Source organism: Scyliorhinus canicula, chromosome 17 (assembly GCF_902713615.1).
Source record: "Scyliorhinus canicula chromosome 17, sScyCan1.1, whole genome shotgun sequence".
NCBI lineage: Eukaryota > Metazoa > Chordata > Chondrichthyes > Carcharhiniformes > Scyliorhinidae > Scyliorhinus > Scyliorhinus canicula.
Window position 1 is genome coordinate 111,646,613 of NC_052162.1, and position 20,948 is coordinate 111,667,560.

The 20,948-nt window shown below is 47.5% G+C and overlaps 1 protein-coding gene and 1 pseudogene across 2 annotated transcripts in view; one reads left to right on the forward strand and one right to left on the reverse strand.

Annotated features, from left to right (window-relative positions):
- LOC119952144 overlaps positions 1 to 20,948 on the forward strand; it is a 108,677-nt pseudogene that overhangs the window by 85,289 nt on the left and 2,440 nt on the right.
- LOC119952148 (zinc finger protein 420-like) overlaps positions 1 to 20,948 on the reverse strand; it is a 147,498-nt gene that overhangs the window by 61,677 nt on the left and 64,873 nt on the right. The gene's annotated exons all lie outside the window — the stretch shown is intronic.

Sequence of the window (20,948 nt, forward strand, 5' to 3'; positions counted from 1 at the left end):
AACCTGGGACCTCGGCGCAGTGAGGCCACAGTGCTAACCCACTGCACCAGCATTTATCCCGAATTGCCTTTGAGGGGAGAGTTAAGAGTAAACCATGTTGCTGTCTGTGTAGGACGTTAAGAAGAACAGATTCCCTTCCCTAAAGGAGATTAGTGAACCAGATGGATTTTTACGGCAATCGATGATGGGTTCATGGCCATCTTTAGACTTTGTAGGAGTAGATGGTTATTATTGTAGGAATAGATGGTTATTAATGTCTACAACTGCTGTGGTCAGCAGCAGATAGAACATAGAACAGTACAGCACAGAACAGGCCCTTCGGCCCTCAATGTTGTGCCGAGCCATGATCACCCCACTCAAACCCACGTATCCACCCTATACCCGTAACCCAACAACCCCCCCCCCTTAACCTTACTTTTATTAGCACACTACGGGCAATTTAGCATGGCCAATCCACATAACCCGCACATCTTTGGACTGTGGGAGGAAACCGGAGCACCCGGAGGAAACCCACGCACACAGGGGGAGGACGTGCAGACTCCACACAGACAGTGACCCAGCCGGGAATCGAACCTGGGACCCTGGAGCTGTGAAGCATTTATGCTAACCACCATGCTACCCTGCTGCCCAGATGTTGTGGAACTAAGTTAAAGTACACATGAAAAACAACACGAGTTCAGTTACTCAGTAACTAACGTCACCAAAAACACAATCGGTTGTCTGTCAATAAGACATAAACCCAGTCAGTGGGGGTAACATAGAATCATAGAACTTGCATTGCAGAAGGAAGCCACCCTTATTTGCACCGGCCCTTGCAAAGAGCACCTTCCCCCAGTGTTCTTCAAAGTCGGGGGCTTTTCATAACGTCGGCTGCAAGTGGCCGCGAACATGTTAAAAAAGAAATTGGGCCGCATTGCGCATGCGCACACGATGATCGGCGCAAATGCCGATGCAAATGCCGGGCATGCATGCGCAGTATGGCCGCTATTTTTAAAAACAGTTACAGCTTTTTATTTTACAAGTTCTGTAGTGGTTTTTATTCATTTTATTTATTTTTTAACAACTTCGGGGGGTGGTTTATTTGATAAAATTTTATAGGAAAAAAAGTCAGAACTTTGGACAGATGGAGACTCCATACTTTCCGACACCGGAAGGCTTCACCTTCATCCAACAGGTTCCATTGGAGGAGCGTGTGCGAGGGCCAAACGGACCCAAAACCATTTCCTCCATTTTTGTCAGTAGCAAACAAGGTAAGAGAAAATGGTGGGTCGCGCAGGTCGGCTGGCGTGGGTCGCGAAGGTCGGCCGGCGTGGGTCGCGAAGGTCGGCTGGCGTGGGTCGCGAAGGTTGGCCAGTTGGTAAAAATGGACCCCCGGAAAAAAAGTTTGAAGAACACTGCCTTACCCAAACCCACACCTCCACCCCATCCTCGTAACCCAGTAACTCCACCCAACCTTTTTGGACACGAAGGCCAATTTAGCATGACCCATCCACCTAACCTGCACATCTTTGGACTGTGGGAGGAAACCGGAGCTCCCGGAGGAAACCCACGCAGACACAGGGAGAACGTGCAGACTCCGCACAGACAGTGACACAAGCTGGGAACCGAACCTGGGACCCTGGAGCTGTGAAGCAACAGTGCTAACCACTATGCTACCGTGCCATCCTTAACGTCCCACTGAGGCATATTACAACCAATCCGTGTAAGGAACTGACATTCTCACTGCCCTGCTTCTGAAAGAAGTTATAAAAGTTATAGCATTGTAGAGAAAGAAGTGACACCAGTATGTAAGGGCAAATATTAGGGCAGCAGGGTAGCATGGTGGTTAGCATAAATGCTTCACAGCTCCAGGGTCCCAGGTTCGATTCCCGGCTGGGTCACTGTCTGTGTGGAGTCTGCACGTCCTCCCCCTGTGTGCGTGGGTTTCCTCCGGGTGCTCCGGTTTCCTCCCACAGTCCAAAGATGTGCGGGTTAGGTGGATTGGCCATGCTAAATTGCCCGTAGTGTCCTAATAAAAGTAAGGTTAAGGGGGGGTTATTGGGTTACGGGTATAGGGTGGATGCGTGGGTTTGAGTAGGGTGATCATGGCTCGGCACAACATTGAGGGCCGAAGGGCCTGTTCTGTGCTGTACTGTTCTATGTTCTATGTAACGTTGAAGACGGAATAAAGTTTGGTACGATTGTATCTCAACTCTGGCTCAAGTTTCGTGAATATAACAATCTGGCGTAGTTGGCAGGATTACCACCCAAGTCTGACGATTAGTCTACAGGTGTTAAGGTAAGGCCAGCCTTTAGCACCCTCGGTTGCGCATAATCCTTAAAGAACCTGAGACTTGTCGCCCCTATCGGCTCCAGAACCATTTCTCGGTGCGCACCACATCACCGACCCACAGTGGTCTAACGGTCTAAAGACCCCACGTTCTGGGAGTCCAGAGCTGCATAACGTGACAAAAGGAGACCTTCCCATCCCCATGAAAGGTGGTAGGGCTCCTCCTGATGCGACTGAAGCAGAAATGATGCGCTAAGTAAGAGAATTTAATTGAACGACTATTTGACCTCCAGAAAACAGTTACGGAAATTGAACACAAATATGAAGCCTCTAAGGGACAGTAGACGTTAGATGACATCGGGGAGCCTGGGGAAAAGCAAAAAGGTCATCCAGTAGGGGCCGCGTCCGCTGGTCACTCCGTGATGAGCCAAATCAGACAGAGGAATGAGAACACACATCGGTCAGAATCATACCGCAAAACTGACGGTTTGCCGGACCAATTGGCTGCCGCCTGTGTGTCCTTAAAGGAGGAGAAGCATAAATGCCAAAAATCAACAGACGAAAACACGGTCCTTAAATACACCCCAAAGCCCAGAACTTCGCCCTCACCACCCTTACACCCGTCATTGGCAAGACCTTCAGGCATGGGTTAACGGTCATCAAATCCGACAGTGTGTGCAGGACGACCCTTCGCCGTCTCCAGGTGGAGAGAGTAGTAGTGAGCGGGACGAGGGACCGTCTCCTGCCCATGTTTTTCCAGTAAATACTCGATCACGAAAAGATACCAGGGTAGAAACCAAAGATGAACTATCGGGGACATCATTAAAGACGCATACCTATAAAACACACCGCTCTGACCCAGAGATGGTTGGTATGTGGTCACAGGAGATTCCTCATCCCAAAAAGAGTGGAACCAAGACTAGGGATGCCCTAAAATGTCTCCAAGGAATCTCTGGACTCCACCCTGTGGCTGTAGTCCTGATTCTCAGTTATGTCGTCCTCGAGGAGAAGGCTGGTGAATTGTTACAGAAAGTACAGACATGATTGGGTCAGGATGGGCAGAATCTGGCGGAAGGCTGGGATCAAGTAAGGACGTGGTGCATGGCATACACCTTGTGTAAGACAGACCGGGGAAAGATAGCTGCCTGCCAACAGAAAGCAAGCGAGGAAGTACCTGACTATGAAGAGCGATTTAGAAAAATGTGGCTCGAACACTCGGGCGTCAGGGAGGTGACAGCTGAATAATCGACTAAAGTAGTTTGGTGCCTTTGTGGCCAGCCTGAAACCAGATCTGTCCAAAACATTGAGAATAAATAAGCCCGATTGGGATACAGGGAGTACTGACTTCACTCACCCCGTTACCTAGCCGATTGGAATGGGATAGGACTGCAAATGTCAGGACAGCACAAGTGACTGTGCCATCATCTAGATCAAGAAGGGGAGTAGAGACAACCCTGGTAATTATAGACCTGTGAGCCTTACTTCGGTTGTGGGTAAAATGTTGGAAAAGGTTATAAGAGATAGGGTTTATAATCATCTTGAAAAGAACAAGTTGATTAGCGATACTCAACACGGTTTTGTGAAGGGTAGGTCATGCCTCACAAACCTTATTGAGTTTTTTGAGAAGGTGACCAAACGGGTGGATGAGGGTAAAGCGGTTGATGTGGTGTATATGGATTTCAGTAAGGCGTTTGATAAGGTTCCCCACGGTAGGCTATTGCAGAAAATATTAAGTATGGGATTGAAGGTGATTTAGCGGTTTGGATCAGTAATTGGCTAGCTGAAAGAAGACAGAGGGTGGTGGTTAATGGCAAATGTTCATCCTGGAGTTCAGTTACTAGTGGTGTACTGCAAGGATCTGTTTTGGGGCCACTGCTGTTTGTCATTTTTATAAATGACCTGGAAGAGGGTGTAGAAGGATGGGTTAGTAAATTTGCAGTTGACACAAAGGTCGGTGGAGTTGTGGATAGTGCTGAAGGATGTTATAGGTTACAGAGGGACATAGATAAGCTGCAGAAAAGGGCTGAAAGATGGCAGATGGAGTTTAATGCGGAAAAGTGTGAGGTGGTTCACTTTGGAAGGAGTAACAGGGATGCAGAGTACTGGGCTAATGGCAAGATTCTTGGTAGTGTAGATGAACAGAGAGATCTCGGCATCCAGGTACATAAATCCCTGAAAGTTGCCACCCAGGTTAATAGGGCTGTTAAGAAGGCATATGGTGTGCTAGCCTTTATCTGTAGGGGGATTGAGTTTCGGAGCCACGAGGTCATGCTGCAGCTGTACAAAACTCTGGTGCGGCCGTACCTGGAGTACTGCGTGCAGTTCTGGTCACCACATTATAGGAAGGATGTGGAAGCTTTGGAAAGGGTTCAGAGGAGATTTACTAGGATGTTGCCTGGTATGGAGGGAAGGTCTTTCGAGGAAAGGCTCAGGGACTTGAGGTTGTTTTCGTTAGAGAGGAGAAGGCTGAGAGGTGACTTAATAGAGACATATAAGATAGTCAGAGGGTTAGATAGGGCGGACAGTGAGAGTCTTTTTCCTCGGATGGTGATGACCAACACGAGGGGACATAGCTTTAAATTGAGGGGTGGTAGATATAGGACAGATGTCAGAGGCAGTTTCTTTACTCAGAGAGTAGTAGGGGTGTGGAACGCCCTGCCTGCAACAGTAGTAGACTCGCCAAATTTAAGGGCATTTAAGTGGTCACTGGATAGACATATGGATGAAAATGGAATAGTGTAGGTCAGATAAGCTTCAGATGGTTTCACGGGTCAGCGCAACATCGAGGGCCGAAGGGCCCGTACTGCGCTGTAATGTTCTATATTCTATGTTATAATTGCTCTCAGTTGTGACTTTAACATGACGTCATTCTGTTTAAAAGTTTGTTAAGTCTTCTGGGTGTTGAAAGGACAGCTTACAGATTACTTAGTGTTGTATTCTCTGGGGGGTGTATTTGAATTACTGGTTGCTAAGATGTTCACTGTGTGTTTTAGAAAGGTTAACTTGAGTTAATAGAATAAACATTGTTTTGCTGGTTTAAAACATATTCGTCCATTTCTGCTGTACCACACCTGTAGAGTGGGCCGTGTGCTCCCCATGCCACAATCTATTAAAAGTTGTGGGTCAGGTGAACTCCATGATACACTTTGGGGTTCTCTAAACCCTGGCCCATAACAGAAGGACCAGGTGGGGTTCGTAATGGTAGTTGTCGTCAAATGTGCAGTGGCTGTTGAATGTGGTGTTTTCTCCGGCAGAGGGGAGGGAGTTAGAAGTGGTGGTGGAGCTGGATGTGGAAAAGGAGTTTTACCATGTGGAGCCGAGCTATTTGTTTGTGAGGTTGGAGAGGTTTGGGATCGGCCCAGGTTTGTGGCCAGGGTGGAATTGTTGGACAAGATCTGAGGGCGCACAACTGAGATGAATTCTGGGTATTTTCTGTTGCACAGGGCAACCAGGCAGGGGTGCCCCAGTCTCCCCTTCTGGTTGCACTGGCAATACAGCCCTTGGCCATTGTGGTGAGATGCTCTGATAAATGGAGGGGGTGTAGTGAGGGGGTGGTGGAGGAGCACAGGGTGTTCCTGTATGCTGATGACCTGTTGCTGTCTATCTCCAACCCTGGCTCCTCAGTGAGGAATATAATGGGACTGCTCAGGAGATTAGTGGGGTTTTCTGGCGACAAGTTAGATTTGGGAAAAAGTGAGGGTTTTGCGGTGTATTCTCGAGGGACGGGAGTCAGGCCGGGGGGGGAGGGAGGGGGGGTGGGTGTTTCCGGGTGGGAACAACCAACCTTAGGTGTGTGGGAGTGCGGGTGGCTGGGGACTGGGCTCGGCTCCGGAAGCTGAACTTCACGAGTCTGGTGGGCAGTTTTGCCGAGGTGGGACAGCCTTCCCCTATCGTTGGCAGGCGGTTAAGGTGAATATCTTGCCGCGGTTTGACTTTTTATTTCGGTGCCGACAGGTCTTTTTGCCGAAATCCGTGTGGAGTTTGCACATTCTCCCCGTGCCTGCGTGGGTTTCGCCCCCACAACCCAAAGACGTGCAGGGTAGGTGGATTGGCCACGCTAAATTGCCCCTTAATTGGAAAACATTAATTGGGTACTCTAAATTTATTTTAAAAATTAGGAGAAGAGAATGTGCAACGAGACCTGGGTGTCCTCATACACCAGTCACTGAAGGTAAGCATTCAGCTACAGCAGGCGGTAAAGAAGGCAGATGGTATGCTGGCCTTCATTGTGAAAGGATTCGAGTACAGGAGCAGGGATGTTTTGCTGCAATTATACAGGGCCTTGGTGAGTCCACACCTGGAATATTGTGTGCAGTTTTGGTCTCTTTATCTGAGGAAGGATATTCTAGCTTCAGAGGGAGTGCAGCGAAGATTTACCAGTCTGGTTCCTGGGATTGCGGCACTGGCGTACGAGGAGAGACTGAATGGGTTAGGATTGTATTCGCTGGAGTTCAGAAGAATGAGGGCGGATCCCATAGAAACCTATAAAATTCTAACCGGACTGGACAGGGTGGATGCAGGAAGATTGTTCCCGATGGTGGGTATGTCCAGAACCAGGGGTCACAGTCTGAGGATAAGGGGTAAACCATTTAGGAAAGTGATGAGGAGAAATATATTCATCCAGACAGTGGTCGGCCTGTGGAATTTGTTACCACAGGAAAATAGTTTGAGGCCAAAACATTGTATGTTTTCAAGAAACAGTTAGATATAGCTCTTAGGGCGCAGTGGATCAAAGGATATGGGGGAAAGCAGTATTAGGCTATTGAGTTGGATGATCGGCCATGATCATAATGAATGGTGGGGCAGGCTCGAAGGGCTGAATGGCCTCCTCCTACTCTGATTTTTTTTCTATGATTTATTTTCTATGTTTCCTGTCTCCTTACTCCAACCCTACACCTTCTCAGCGCTCGCCGCCCAATAATAGTGTAACAGGTGCGGAAGGTCCAAACCCCTCCACTGCTGCCCTTTCTAAAGTACCATTCTCCTAATCCTTGCCAGAATGTGCAAACTCCACACGGACAGTGACCCAGAGCCGGGATCGAACCTGGGACCTCTGTACCGTGAGGCCACAGTGCTAACCATTGTGCCACCGTGCTGCCCTCTCCTCTTCTAATTTATGGCCATTCAGACAATAGTCTGCCTTCTTGTTTTTACTACCAAAGTGGATAACCTCACATTTATCCAAATTATACTGCATCTGCCATTCATTTACCCACTCACTCAACTAGTCCAAGTCACACTGAAGGATCCCTGCATCCTCCTCACAGCTTACCCTCCCACCCAATGTGGTGTCATCTGCAAATTTGGAGATACGACATTTTATTCCCTCATCCAAATCATTAATATATATTGTGAATCGCTGGGGTCGCAGCACCGATCCCTGTGGTACCCCACCAGTCACTGCCTGGAAATCTGAAAAAGACCCATTATTTCCTACTCTTTGTTTCCTGTCTGCCAATCAGTTTTCTATCCATCTCAATACACTACCCCTAATCCTATGTGCTTTAATTCTACACGCTAATCGTTTATGCGGGCGTTTGTCAAAAGCCTTCTGAAAGTCCAAATACACCATATCCACTGGCTCCCCTTCATCAATTCTATGGGTTACATCCTCAAAGAATTCCAATAGTTTGTCAAGCATGATTTCCATTCATAAATCCATGCTGACTCTGTCTGATCCTGCCACTGTTTCCTAAGTGCTCAGCTATAAAATCTTTGAGAACGGATTCTAGAATTTTCCCCACTACTGACAGGACGGCGGCCCAGTGGTTAGCACAGTTGCTTCACAGCTCCAGGGTCCCAGGTTCGATTCCCGGCTTGGGTCACTGTCTGTGCGGAGTCTGCACGTTCTCCCCGTGTCTGCGTGGGTTTCCTCCGGGCGCTCCGGTTTCCTCCCACAGTCCAAAGATGTGCGGGTTAGGTGGATTGGCCATGATAAATTGCCCTTAGTGACCAATAAGGTTAGGTGGGGTTACTGGGCTATGGGGATAGGGTGGAGGCATTGGGGCTTGGTGGGGTGCTCTTTCCAAGGACTGGTGCAGACTCGATCGGCCGAATGGCCTCCTTTTGCACTGTAGATTCTATGACGTCAGGCTTACTGTCCTATAATACCCTATTTTCTCTCTACCTCCCTTTTTGAATATTGGAGTTACATTAGCCACTCTCCAATCTGCAGGACCTGTTCCGCAGTCTGTAGAATCCTGGAAGATGATCACCAATGCAACCACTATTTCTAGAGCCACCTCCTTCAGTACGCTGGGATGTAGATTATCAGGCCCTGGGGATTTATCAGCCTTCAATCCCATCAATTTCCCCAACACCATTTCTCTACTGGTACTGATCTCCTTCAGTTCCTCCCCCTCACTAAACCCTGCATTCCCCAATATTTCTAGTATCTTAATTGTGTCCTCATTTGTGAAGACAGAACCAAAGTATGTATTTATTTGCTCAGCCATTTCTTTGTGCCCTATTATACATTCCCCTGTTTCTGACTGTAAGGGACCTACATTTGTCTTCACCAATCTTCTTCTCTTCACACACCTAAATATTTCTATGTTCCCTGCTTACTCTCGTACTATATTTTCCTCTTCTTCATCAATCCTTTGGTCCTTCTTTGCTGAATTCTAAATTGCTCCCAATCCTCACACCTGTTGTTTTTCTTGACCAATTTGTATGCTACTTCCTTGGATCGAATACTATCCCTAATTTCTCTTGTAAGCCATGGATTGGCCACCGTTCTTGTTTTACTTTTGTGCCAGACAGGGATAACCAATTGTTGCAGTTCCTCCATGCGCCGTTTGAATGTTTGCCATTCATTGCCTATCCACCGTCATCCCTTTAAGTAACATTCCCCAATCTATCATAGCCAACTCACACCCCATTTCATTGCAGGTTTCTTTGTTAAGATTCAGGACCTTAGTCAAAGAGTCGACAACTTCACTCTCCACCTTGAACAAAAATTCTATCATATTATGGTCGCTCATCCCCAAGGGTTTCACACAACAAAATTGCCAATGATTCCATTGATGCATTATCAATTACGCAGAGACGAGTGTAGGCTGTAATGGAGGCTTTATTACACTGAGTTGTGTGGCCTCCTACAGCAGCTGATGAAATGGCTGCTGTATGGGGAGCACACATATTTATACTCCGCCTACTAGGCGGAGCCAGCAGGCAGGGATCTACCCCCGTACCGGTAGTATAGGGGCCTTACCGTAAAGCACCTATATCAACATCCTGTATATGCAATATATACATCAGTGGTGACTACCACATTCACCCCCTGTTAAAAAATGAGTCCAGCGGGGGTGGTGGAGAACTATATACAGAAAGTTGTGTTTAAAATCACAGATAATATTACAAATTTAGGCATCCGGTGCCTTGATCTGTCGTCGAGAGCGCCGCAGTGCTGGTGGCGACTCCGACGGCGGCTTGGTCTTCGGTGACTCCGGGAGCGTGTCGAAATCCTCTTCATCCCCGGGTGGGAGCAAGGGGAGGACAGAATGTCCTGGAGTGGGGTCTGCGGTGGGGTCCGCCGGGGGGGAGGGTGGCGCAGGGTTGGGTAGGGGTGTGTGGGGAACCAGCTGGTGCCAGATCCCTGAGGCCGGCAGAAGTGCGGTTTACACTCTGCGCAGACCTGGCAGTCTCTGGTGATCGCCCTGACTTCCCCGATGGAGTAGGGCAGGTTGCAGGCCTTGATGAAATGGTAAAAATGTGTGACCCCTGGGTGACAGAGGTTGTCGTGCAGGGTCCAAAGTCGGTCCACTTGTGCGCTGGCACATGTACCTCGGGATAGGGCATTGGGGGGCTCGTTGAGCTTACCGGGGCGATACAAAATCTCGAAGTTGTAGGTGGACAGCTCGATCCTCCACCTCAAGACAAAGAAAAAGGCCGACTTCAGAACGATTCCCTCTGTGCAGCTTGGGGGAGGGAAAAGGGTCATGAAGACGGAGAAGATAAATGAGAATTTGGGGAATTCTATTCGGGATTATACAAGTCTGAGCAGTCTGGTGATATGTTGGTGGGTGTGGAACATTTTCTTCCCTGAATCTCCCGGAGGCCTCAGAAAGCCAGCGCGAGGCTCTTAATTCTCCCCTTTCTAGGGCAGCGTGTCAAAGGCCATGAAGGAGCTGCAGCCGGGTAAAGCCCCGGGACCGGATGGCTGTGGGTGTGAGTTTTATCAGGAGTTTGAGAATTTGTTGTTGGACCCGTTGGTCGATATGTATTGTCACTCTTTTGACTCGGGGATGCTGCCACCGACTCTCCGTGAGGCTAATATCTCTTTGATTCTGAAGGTGGACAAGGACCCAGAGGAGTGGGCCTCTCATCGCCCAATCTCTCTTTTGAATAATGACCTGAAACTGCGATCTTATGTTTTGGCGATAAGGCTGGAGGACATCCTTCCGACAATCGTGCGGGAGGACCAGACTGGGTTTATACGGGAAAGGTTTTCCAGTAACAATGTTGGAAGGTTGCTGAATGTGATTCAGGCTGTTCAGAAATATCCATTGGATGGGCTGCTGATCTCCTTCGATGCAGAGAAAGCTTTTGCTCGAGTTGAGTGGAATTATCTGGTGTATCCGCTGTGAGGCTTCGGGTTGGGTGAGGATTATATTGAATGGATTCAATTGTTATATCACAGACCGGCAGCGGCGGTGCTCACCAATGGTTTAAGGGTGTCGATGTTTGAGCTTCAGAGAGGGACGAGACAGGACTGCCCTCTGTCCCCCTGGCTGTTTGCGTTGGCCACTGAGCCCTTGCCGGAGGATATCAGATCGGATCCTCTGATATCGGGACTGGGGGGTGGGGTGAGGCAGCACAAGATCACTCTCTGTGTGCAGATGACGGGCTGCTGTCTGTATCGAACCCCAGTGTTTCAGTCCCGGCCAATATTGGAGTAGTGGATAGATTTAGCAGCTTCTTTGGTTACGAGATCAATTTTTCTGAGTCAGAGGCCTTGCCAGTGAACAGTTGTGGGATAAGCACCCCCCACCCCCCCGGGTCGGTTCCCCTTCAGATGCTCGCCCCTTGGGATTTAAATATCTGGGAATGTCAATGGCCCCTCTCTTTCAGACAGCTATATGGGGCCAACTTTCCACAGCTGACGGTGACTATTAGGTGGGACCTTGCCCGGTGGTCGGCTCTTCTGATTTCATGGCGAGGGAGGATCATTGAATCATAGGACATACTGTGCAGAAGGAGGCCATTCGGCCTCTCGGGTCTGCACCGGCCCTTGGAAAGAGCACCCTACCTAAGCCCACACCTATGTTCTATCCTCGTAACCCAGTAACCTCTCCTAACCTTTTTGGACACGAAGGGCAATTTAGCATGGCCAATCTACCTAAACCGGAGCACCCGGAGGAGACCCACGCAGTCACAGGGAGAATGTGCAGACTCTGCACAGACAGTGACCCAGCGGGGAATCGAACCTGGGACGCTGGAGCTGTGAAGATAGGGACTCCCCGCTAGGGAGAGTGGGAGTGTGTTCCATCTCTGCAAGTCCTTTTTGACTTCCTCTGTCAGACCCCGTCCAGCCATGAGCGATTTAGATCCCCAGGTAGTGGAATTTGTGTTGGGCCTGTTTATATGGCAGTCTCACCAGTGCTGCCCCTTCCCCTTGCAGGTTTACTTTTGCTCATGTTGAGTTTGCAGCCCGAGAAGGCACCAAACTCTTTCAGGAGCTTTTCAGGATTCCTTCAGGGCTTCTTTGTGGGTCCGAGATGTAGAGGAGCATTGAGCGAGACTCTGTGCTCTCTGCCTCCCCTTTGGATCCCCGTCCAGTTCTTTGCTGTTCTCAGAGCGATCGCTAGTGGTTCGATCGCTATGGGGACAGTGGGCATCCCTGCCTGGTGCCCCTGTGCAGCTGGAAGTACAGGGAGCTGGTGTTGTTTGTCCGTTCGCTCGCCATGGGAGCGTTGTGCAGCAGCTTCAACCAGGAAGTGACCCCTGATCCGAGCCTGAACCATTCCTGTACCTCTATGAGGTACTGCCACTTGACTCTGTCGATGGCCTTTTCTGCGTCCAGGGAGAAAACCTCAGGTTTTCTATCCCTGGATGGGGTCATGATCATGTTCAGCAGGCGCCTGATGTTCGATGTTAGCTGTCTACCTTTGACAAAGCCAGTTTGATCCCCTGCGACCACCTCTGGAACTCAGTGCTCCAGCCTTTGTCTGGGATCTTGGCTACTATTTTGGCGTCTATGTTTAGTAGTGAGATGGGTCTGCACGACCTGCATTCCGTTGGGTCTTTGTCTTTCTCGGCTATTAGCGAGATTGAGGCCTGTGCTAGCGTGGGTGGCAGTGTGCCCCTTGCTAGCGAGTCTGTGAACATCTCCCGCAGGTGCGGGGCCAGCGCTGTCGCAAATTGTTTGTAGAAGTCCGCCGGGAACCCACCTGCTTGAAGCTAATACTCTCCATGATCTCTCCCAGTGCTAGTGGTGCTTCCGAGCCCTGTTTTCATTCCTCCCCACAACTGTCAAGTCCAGTCCATCGAGGAGCCGTTTCATCCCCGAGTCCCCTGGTGGGGGCTCTGAGGTATACAGCCCTCGGTAAAAGGCCTCAAAAGGTTTTGTTGACCTTTTCTGGGTCTGTTTCTAATGTGCCTCTGTTGTCTCTAATTTGCGCGATCTCTCTAGTGGCTGCCTGCTTTCTCAGCTGGTGTGCCAGCAGGCGGCTGGCTTTGTCTCCATGTTCGGATCGGGTCCCCCGTGTCTGGCGGAGTTTGTGCACTGTTTTCCTCTCCGCCAGAAGCTCTATGGTCGGAGCCTCGGAGTATTTACGGTCTACCTACAGTATGGAGTCAACCAACTGCGGCCTAGCCTCTCTCTCCTTCCTGTCTCTTCAGTAACATCCCCTCTAATCACGGCCTTTAGCGCCTCCCAGAACGTTGAGGGAGAGACCTCCCCGTTTTGGTTGTTTGTCGTATACTCAGCTATGGCCTGTGATATCCTCTCACTGAAAGTCATGTCGACCATTAGGGCAGCGTTCACTCTCCACGTGGAGCGTTGGGCACTGCCCGTCTCCAACCTCACATCCATATAATGTGGAGCGTGGTCGGAAATTACGATTGCGGAGTATTCCATTTTGACCAGCCCTGGAAGCAACGATTTCCCCACCACAATGAAGTCGATCCTGGAGTATACGTTGTGCACTGGGGGAGAAGAAGGAGAACTCTTTCTCCCCTGGGTAGGTGAACCTCCAAGTGTCCACTACCTCCATCTGCTCAATCAAACGGCTAAGATCCCTCCCACCCGGCTTACTCACTCTTTCAACTTCTCCCATCGGGCAGTAGATACAGAAGTCTGAGAACACGCACGAACAGACTCAAAAACAGCTTCTTCCCCGCTGTTACCAGACTCCTAAATGACCCTCTTATGGACTGACCTCATTAACACTACACCCTGTATGCTTCATCTGATGCCAGTGCTTATGTCGTCACATTGTATATGTTGCCCTATTATGTATTTTCTTTTATTCCCTTTTCTTCCCATGTACTGAATGATCTGTTGAGCTGCTCGCAGAAAAATACTTTTCACTGTACCTCGGTACATGTGACAATAAACAAATCCAATCCAATCCAATCATAGTATATCTAGTCTTAGACACCGGTTTGATCATACTATACCCCCCAAGATGTCTGGTAGTCGAGGGTGACTATAAATATTGTCTACGGACCTGTGTCAAGGTCCAATCCTATAAGTCAAATGTGTTCAGCGAACTGGAGAGGATCTTTGATAGAACCTTCGAGTCTAACCCTGTATTCCTGATCCTGGATCGCCAAGTTGGGAGATTCTAATTGAAAAAAGGCAATATAATATCCTGACCGTTACTGCTCGTAAAAATATCCTCTGCTCCTGGATTAGCGGCAATTTCCCCTCAATCCAAAACTGGCTTCGGCAGATTATGGAATCCATCAGATGGAATTTTTAACATCTGTACTCCATTCTAAGTCTGATGTATGCTGTGAAGTATGAACCCGTTGTCTCAAAAACACCGGCTCCAATTTGGCTGACTTACTCCTCCTGGGCTTTCCATGGACAAATTCAATTGAACTTATTCATTTTAATTTGACTGTGTTGTTAGTCTGTTTTCCAATACTTTGGGGTCTGCACCCTGCACCCTCCTGTTTTTATGTAATCTTACCCTCTTTCCCCTCTCACCTTGTTAACATGTACACTAGTTGTTCAGTTGATCCGACGTTTCATCTCGATGCCCTGATCCCTCAAATATCCTGTTCCAAATTAATTCTGCAATGTGTTGTTGTATTTATGCGGCAATATCTCTTGTTCCGCTCTGTAACCATTTTCTTTTTTTTTTTTTTTTTTTAATTTTTTTATTGGAATTTTTTGCAGAAAATATAACAAAAAGTATAGCAAAAAGCAGTAATATGCAACTAACAGCCCCATAACACCCACAATTCCCCCCATACCGTAACATCACATGTATCACATTCCCCCACCCCCCCCCCCAAACAAGAGAACTTAACCATAAATTAAAATTAGATAAATCAAATTTAAATAAAATAAGCTAACATAATCAACGCCCCCCCCCCCCCCCCCCCCCCCGGGTTGCTGCTGCTACTGTCCCAGTACCCTATCGTTGAGCCAGAAAGTCGAGGAAAGGTTGCCACCGTTTAAAGAACCCTTGCACCGATCCTCTCAGGGCGAATTTAACCTTCTCAATCTTAATAAAGCCCGCCATGTCACTGATCCAGGTCTCCACACTTGGGGGCCTCGCGTCCTTCCACTGTAGCAAAATCCTTCGCCGGGCTACTAGGGACGCAAAGGCCAGCACACCGGCCTCTTTCGCCTCCTGCACTCCCGGCTCTACCCCAACCCCAAAGATCGCGAGTCCCCATCCTGGCTTGACCCTGGATCCCACCACCCTTGACACCGTCCTCGCCACCCCCTTCCAGAACTCCTCCAATGCCGGGCATGCCCAGAACATATGGGCATGGTTCGCTGGACTCCCCGAGCACCTGGCACACCTATCTTCACCCCCAAAGAACCTATTCATCCTCGTCCCAGTCATGTGGGCCCTATGCAGCACCTTGAATTGGATGAGGCTAAGCCGCGCACACGGGGAGGAAGAATTTACCCTCTCCAGGGCATCAGCCCATGTCCCGTCTTCGATCTGTTCCCCCAGTTCCCCCTCCCACTTCGTTTTCAGCTCCTCTACTGACGCCTCTTCCTTCTCCTGCATAAGCTTGTAGATATCGGATATCTTCCCCTCCCCGACCCAGACCCCCGAGAGCACCCTGTCACTCACCCCCTTCGCGGGGAGCGCAGGGAATCCCTCCACCTGCCGTCTAGCAAATGCCTTTACCTGCAGATATCTAAACATGTTTCCCGGCGGGAGCCCAAATTTCTCTTCCAACTCCCCCAGGCTCGCAAACCTTCCGTCGATAAACAGGTCCTTCAGCTGTCTAATGCCCGCTCTATACCATCCCCGAAATCCCCCATCCATGTTCCCCGGGACGAACCTATGGTTCCCCCTCTGTAACCATTTTCCTACAGTTTTTCTGTTACTCTGTTGCAGCCATTGTCAAAAAATTACATGAAAAACACTAGTGAAAATATATTTGACAAAAATCTGTCCAACTCATCCGTGAATATATTCAATGACCTCCCCCCCCCTGGTCCCTGCCGAAGAGAATTGCAGAGACTGAGGGCTGGATTCTCCAATCCTGTGGCTAAGGTGTGGTGCTAGCAGACAGGCAGCGTAAAGCTCCCGGCTTTACCTGCGGATAAGGCAGGAGAATGGCCGGGTCCGTGGCCGCACATGCACACGGTGGTGGTCTGTGGCGGCCGGGCTGTGCAACATGGCACCACCTGCGTGCGAACCCAGCCTGCCAAAAAACTGCTGCCCTGTGACCAGCCTCGCCACCCCCGGACCACCCTCCACCAGTCTCCCCAGCCCCTGGCGAAGCCCCAGTGCCAGCGGAACGGCTCACTCCCCCCCCCCCCCCCAACTGTGGCGGTGCTGAACTCAGTCCGCAGCCGCCACACGAGGTCCCTGAATAGTGTGCGCCCACAGTGGCGGACTGGCCAGGGTGTCAGCTTGCCCGATGGCAAGTGGGCCCCTGATGAAGTGGGCCCCCTATATCAAATAAAAATGCAATAAAGAAACAAACACAGACAACTGTTTTAGTCATAAAAAGGAATAAGAAAAAAAAGAGAACAGGACACAAATAAGCAGTGCATGAAAAGGAACGAAGCAGGGGAGGGAGTGGAAGGATGTGGAATAGGGGGGCCCGGGTCGGGCATAATTAAGGAAATTCCATGTTTTCAGCAAGAGTGTGTGAATTTAAAGATAAAATTACAATTCGTGATTTGAGATGGTCAGCAACTTCAAAGGATATCAAGCAGTAGTCTTGGTTCAGCCGGTACATCGGTCCGGGGCCCGGAGAGCCGTGAATCTCTGCAGGGCCCTTAAAAATTATAATTAATTAGATAAATAAATCTCCAACTTCTTTCCTGAGATTTGTATTCTAACATAATAAAATATAATTGTTTTTAAAAAGAACAATACCAAATAAAAATGCAATAAAGAAACAAACAAATAATCACTCAGTGTATGAAGGAACAAAGCAGTGTTAAACGGATGTGAAAAGGAGTGGGGGGGGGGGGGGGGGCTGGTTCACCTGGGTCGGACATAGTTGGAAATCCACGTTTTCAGCAAGAGTGTGTGAATTTAAAGATAAAGTTACAGTTCGTGATTTGAGATGGTCGGCAACTTGAAAGGATATCAAGCAGTACATAGGGTCGTGAGGTTACCGAAAAGGAGAAGCGGTACCTTTGACCGTGAATCATGAGGTCAAAGATATTGAAGTGATAAGCCATGATCGGTAAACTCAAAGGGTTGCAACTTGTAACACTGCACTAGTATCAAACCGGACATGTTAACTTTGGTCGTGGGACCATTCTTAACGTCTTACTATAGTCGGACCAAACTTCTAAGTTTCAACAGTTGTCTCAGTTGCTTGCTGGTTTGAACACTGGACAGTGGATTGTCTCCTCTTCTGAAGCTGCATAGGCCACAGTAGTATTGACTAATGAACATAGCCTATTGAAGTGTAAGTAAGTTATTTTATATTTTTTATCAAGTAGGGGTTTATCTGGCGTTCCTTTAAGTTATTCTTGCAATCATCAATATTCATTTTTCCCAATGTGGGCTATTTATATTAAGTTTTTATTTCAGGAATATTACCCCTACCAGCATGGAAAAGAAAAAGGATAAATCTGGGTCACTAAAACGCAAAGAACAATTTTTTCAATTTGCTCCAGAATATAGCAACTTTTGTGAAAGCATCATACAAGAGAATGGCTATATGGATAGAAGTTGTTGGAAAACATCGAGGACAAGAAAAAATGAAACGATTAAAGCTAATTGGTGAGACCAGATTGTCAGGAAAATCCAATGCAGCAACAACTATATTTGGACGTTTTGATGATGCCGCTGCCAGTACTTTCGTAAATCTATTGACATGCTTATCGATACAAGATTCAGAAAAGTTTGATGCAAAAAAACATGAAGCAAATGTTTTACTTCAAAGTCTTCTAAAGTTTGAAACCATATTGACAGCATTTACTTACTTGTATATATTTGAAACTACAACCCCGTTATCAAGTTATCTACAGACAAGTGGTTTAGATATGTTTACTGCATGGAGTTTGGTAGATTCAGCTACAACAAAGTTGAAGGAACAGACAAGAACATTTGATAACGTTCACAGCAAGGCTTTGGAATTTGTAAATAAATGTAATGACAGGATTTCACAGATGAATATGGATGAAAATCAAACATTGGAAATTGATGCGTTGGAAACAGCATTGCCAGTTAAGAGGCAGAGGAAGAAGAAAAGGATGGCAGATGAGCTTATTGATGATGAAAGAAATTCCTCAGATTCTCTAGCTGATTTTCGAGTAAATGTGTTTAACCTAATAATGGATCGCATTGTCCAGTCACTAGAATCACGCTTTGTACAACACAAACAGTTGTATAAAGATTTATCCTGCTTGGACCCAGCAAAGTTTAAAACTATTGCAGAGAAGGGCCTTGAAGATGAAGCATTGGAAGGTATTATTAAGCTGTTTCCACAAATCAGCAAAGATCAAGTAATATTGGAATTATTTTCTTTTGCTTCAAACTTTGATGTATTAAAGCTATTGCTTAATGATGGTGAGAATATGGATTCCAGTTGCAACAATTGTAAAATTTGCAGCACTTGCCCATCGTGTGTACTAAAAATTCTGGCTTCCAACAGACTTCATGACAAGGCATATGATAACCTTTATGAACTTTATAAAGTCATCTGCACACTATCAGTTACTCAAGTCCAATGTGAGAGGACATTTTCAAAGCTAAAGTTCAAAAAGACAAGGTTAAGAAATTTGCTGTCTGAGGAGAATATGGAATCATACATGTTGCTATCCATTGAAAAGGAATTGTTAGATGAATTGGATGCAGAAGCAATTATTGGCAGATTCGCACAATCATCTAGTGAACACAAACGATTGCTCTTAATATAGTGGACTGCATGCAATGCTCTATTGTGCTTTTGAACTATCTGTTAATGTGTAAATTGTGCAGTAAACTATTAAAAAATATCAACCAATTACTTAAAATTTAAAAAAATAAATAAAAAATTCAATTATAACATTCTGTATTTACATTTTGTATCTACTGCCAGTAATATGTACAGTACATGTACACTGTAATTACTAAGAAATACACATTGTTTCCACAAAAATTTTAATTGTACCCGTTTTTCCATATGTATTTTTTGAAAATGTTATTTATTCGTTATGAAAATTAAATGATAGCATTGTAGTTGTGGGTGGGCCCCCTTTGTCTCCTGGCAACCAATATTTTTAGACCCAGTCCGCCACTGTGCGCACACATGTCCCACGCCGTCGGGGACTCGGTCCAGAGAAGTGGAACATCGGGGGAGGGCCTCAGGTGACGTCTGTCATAATACACACCAGTATATGATGGTGCAGACACACACACTGATTGACACACAGCAAGACCAATCAACACACACAACACCGCAGCCAATCACCAGTTAGAGCACACTCACTATAAAGACAGAGGGCATCAGTTTTCCCGCTCATTCGGAATGCAGCCTCTGAGAAGAACAAAGACCAAAGAAAATTACAGCACAGGAACAGGCCCTTCGGCCCTCCCAGCCTGCGCCGATCCAGATCCTTTATCTAAACCTGTCTCCTATTTTCCAAGGTCTACTTCCCTCTGTTGCCGCCCGTTCATATACCTGTCTAGATGCCTCTTAAATGATGCTATCGTGCCCGCCTCTACCACCTCCGCTGGTAAAGCATTCCAGGCACCCACCACCCTCTGCGTAAAAAACTTTCCACGCACATCTCCCTTAAACTTTCCCCCTCTCACCTTGAAATCGTGACCCCTTGTAACTGACACCCCCACTCTTGGAAAAAGCTTGTTGCTATCCACCCTGTCCATACCTCTTATAATTTTGTATACCTCAATCAGGTCCCCCCTCAACCTCCGTCTTTCCAACGAAAACAATCCTAATCGACTCAACCTTTCTTCATAGCTAGCACCCTCCATAAAAGAGCAAAGAAAATTACAGCACAGGAACAGGCCCTTCGGCCCTCCCAGCCTGCGCCGATCCAGATCCTTTATCTAAACCTGTCTCCTATTTTCCAAGGTCTACTTCCCTTTGTTGCCGCCCGTTCAAGGACAGAGCTCACAGCTTACAGCACAGATCTTCACCATGTGCTGAGTTCATCGACTGGTTAGGATAGGCATACGTCTTTAGTTTAATCTAACATAGTGTTGACCCACAGTGAAAGTATGTTCAATAGTTTCTAGTTTAATAAAATAGTGTTGTACTATTTCAAGTGTTGGTAGCCTGTATGTATTACTGCTGAGGTAAACGCAGTCTCCACGGATCCAGAGTACCCAACACATCAACGTCCTGAGGCTGTCCATACGGTGTGCGGCGTACTCCCCGAGTATGCCTTTTTTGAGGGGGCGGAGCATCGCAAACCCGGCACTGCCTCCGATTCCGGTGTAAACATGGATTTTCCGGCCGATCGGCGAATACGATTTCACTGTCGCCGATTGGAGAATCCCGCCCAGACAACTCGCTGAAGGAAGAGATGACTGGAAATATATGACGTAGCTGCAGCACAATATTACACAACTGGAAATAATAATAAATACACTTTATTACAGAACCATCAATATATCTAATCTGCACCATATAACACTGAACATATCTCTGACATTAATTTACTGTCCCCTTAAATGTCAGCCATGTCCTGGGGAAAGCAGCCCTTTAATTGTGAACATTGGGAAAGAGAGCATCCTTTTAGCCAGACAAATAAATGTGTCAAGCTGAGGGAGCAAAGGATGTCAATGTCTTTAAGAGAGAGAGAGTATCCTGGGCCAAGCTTTGCAGAGTCTGCACCCTCCCTGGATTCACTTTCTTTCCCTTCAGTTGCTGCAAGTGACCAATTGAAGGTGAGAATGAGAAAAGAAATGGAAAGGGGGAGAAAAGAAAGTGTTTTACTGAGAGATGTTGGAGACAGGAGTAGGTTTCAGTCTGTGTGAAGCTCAATCTTCAGTCACACCAAGTCCGCGCTCTGATTGGATGGAGGAGAATAGTCCTTCCGATTCTTTCGGTTTCCCATTGGTCA